Consider the following 3,263-nt stretch of genomic DNA (forward strand, 5'->3'; position numbering starts at 1 on the left):
ATAGCCGCCATTGTGACAAAACTACTAGCTAACACGACAAACAAATGCACAACAGGAATATGATTGACAAAATTTCTAAACAACAAGGATGTGTTTCTTATTTACAGTGTAATATTTACAAAAGTGTATGTGTGTGAGGATGGAAATGGAAACGATGGGAAATGAGTGAAACTCCGACAGCACTTTCACATACAACTAGTCTCTTTTGTATCCACTTTGGGACTGAAGTTCCAGCGTGCTTCTCCCCGCTTAAAAATTCGGCTGCCACAAGCAGGGGCGGTCCTAGGGGCGGGCAGACCGGGCATGCGCCCGGGGCGGCATCGCGTGGGGGGCGGCATCGCGGGGGAGTGAAAAAAAAAAAAAAATGTAAAAACAAAAAATGTATTCGTGGCGCCCCCATCTTCCCCTCCTCCCCTTGGCCAGACTCAGACTCAGATCACACATCATCAATACACGTTTCGGCCACAGTTGTTTTTCGGTGCCCCCATCTTCCCCTCCTGAGACTCTCACCTCTTGTGTTAGGTGAGCAACGCAGCACAGTGCAGAGTTTGGGGAGGGGGGATGATTCAATATATATTTTTTTTAATTATTAATGAATAGTTTTGAATGAGAGTGCATTATTATTATTATTACTATTATTACTGTTATTATTATTATGTTTTTTTTTCCTTTTGTTGATTGTATTTTTCCCCTTGGTCGGTCATTTGTGATTTCAAGCCTTTCATTTCACTCACAGGGTGATAACAAAAAAAGTGTCAAGTGTAATCATTATCATTATGACACAATAAAGTATCATAACTGCCTTAACCCCATGGCATTCCTGGTGATTTGCCTGAAGGAACACCTGCAAACTGCACTTTTTCTTAAACGATCACTGTAGATTATTCTACAGGAAAAACTACATATGAGCCTTTTCCTCATGGCTTGAAGGAAGCCTCTCTTTGAGCTGGGCTCCGTTGACCAATAGGAAAGAAATGCGATGGAGCGAGGGGAAGCGCTTTACGCAGGGCCTGGCCATCATTGGCTGAAACTGTTGTAGAAATCACCCAGCAACCTGACTGCTGAAACGGGACATGTTCAGTGAGGGGGATGAACGCGCGCGGCTTTCAAATAAACACAGAAAACAGGATGTTTGATGGCATTTCGTGTGGATGGAAATAATTAATTACGCAAAGAAACGTCGTGTTATTTTGATGCGGCAACATTTACGCTGCATATTCATGCTTTTGGTGGACCTAAAGTGAGGATTTTGACCAAAACATTTGTACTGGGCTCGTTCTCCTGATGGATACGGACAGAAAGATATTGGAGGTGTTTCTGTGCCAGAGGGCGACGAACGTGGTATCAATAATAGTACTAATGGGAAAGTGAAGAAGACAGAATGAGCCAGCACAGTATTACAGGTGGTGATGGACCAAACGGGTGAAAACGGACGGAGAAGGAAATAATGACAGGTCAGTCTGCTAACCTAACACTACACTACACCGATGCTCACACCACAACGCACAGTGAAGTGTCTCTGTGAGCAGTAGGGGGGTCGGGGGCGCCAGCCGTAAATCAGTGTCGGACAGCGACTGTGTTTCGGCCACAGAGGTGCAGGCGCCCGGGCCGGCATCGCTGGGGAGGGGGGGGGTTAGGTACAAAAAAAAAAAAATCGATCCCAAAAAAAAAAGTCTCTCATGATGGACAAACACTAACTCCAATCATCACGACACAGCCCCTCATATTGACACGCCCACGTCTAATCTACCCCCAAAGACGCCGAGCTGCCTCGGAAGTGATGAGTTTTTGTCGATTTAGCCAATGATGACCTAGAATTGTAAAAAAAAACTTGACTCTCCCCTCCTCCTGAAGCCGGGCAGCCCTCGGCTCGGAAGCCTGGCTGTTAGTGGCGGCTTCATAACATGATTTCCTCAGTGAATGGCGGCGATTTCAGAACAAATCACTTCATTAAGCTACAGGACAACATGTTGGAGTTATGAAAGTAAATGCAGTGTTGGGCATATCTTGTGTTTTGTGAATAACTGTTTTATCGTCAATTTAACATTGAAGATGTAGCAATTTCGCCAGAGAATGGGAGAGGCTGTATCGGCTTCCCGTGTTGTCTCTGAATAGCCGCGGCTGATATTGAGTAATATCTATTACTCAATTTTATTCACACAAATGGCAAATAAAGTAAACTCACTCACCGAAGCACCATCACCCATGTTGGTGGACATGGCTGATCTGTCCAATGTAGCGTAACTTGATTGGCTGCCGTTGGATGAATTGAGACAGGGATCGATTGCTTCTCCCTGTTTACCCAGATGTTGAGTTTGGTTCTTTTTCCACTGAATTTTTTGAAGTTGAATTTTTTTCCACAGAATTTTTTGAAGTTGAATTTTTTCCACTCAATTTTTGGAAGTTGAATTTTTTTCCACTCAATTTTTTTTCCACTGTTGGTTTTTCAAATTCAGAGTCTGATTTTGATGCTGTAAAAATTCGATATTAGAAATTCGTATTCAAACTGATGGCACAGAAAAACTTCCATAGTTCTCTCAATCCAATTTATTCATTCTATTTTAATAAAAAAAATCAGGTGCGCTGTTTGTAAATAACTGCACACGTGATTGATTGGTTTGATTTAAGCTGCCATCACAGCTACAGGAAACCCCGCATTTATCAATCCTTTGAAATTAGAGTAAAAAATATTGATTGGACAGCTGTAGCAGTATAATGCTGTGTCGATTTATTAGTGGAAGATTAATAATCTATTGCAGAGGTCTTCAACAGGGGGTCCGCGACCCCCAGGGGGTCCGCGGAGGTACTGCAGGGGGGTCGCGAAATCTTTGGTTGATTAGACGATTTTTTTTTTTTTTAAATAAACATTTAAATTTTTTTTTTTTTTTCAAACAGTTTTTTCTCACAAATTGTGTGCAAACATGTGCCATCCACAGATGGTTTGAGGATTCATTGTCCCATCTACATGCAAACACTCTGGAGTCTAAATCCCGCCGGCGGGATTTTTTTACACATCTCCAAAAACACATCTGTAACTCTGTGAGTTTTTGTCATTGAAACATATAAGTGACAACATTAAAAACCTTGAAACTTCTAGTTTTCAAATATATATTAAAATAAATTATATAGGTGGCCCTTTTTAAAGAGAGTGAACAGAAATCTTTGGATTTTCTGTACTCTCTGACTGCAGCAGCCTCCTAGGCCACACCTATCGCTATTCACATGTGAAGTACCAGGTGATTGAGTGGCTATTCACAGGTGAG

This window comes from Odontesthes bonariensis, chromosome 7 (assembly GCF_027942865.1).
Source record: "Odontesthes bonariensis isolate fOdoBon6 chromosome 7, fOdoBon6.hap1, whole genome shotgun sequence".
NCBI classification, from domain to species: domain Eukaryota; kingdom Metazoa; phylum Chordata; class Actinopteri; order Atheriniformes; family Atherinopsidae; genus Odontesthes; species Odontesthes bonariensis.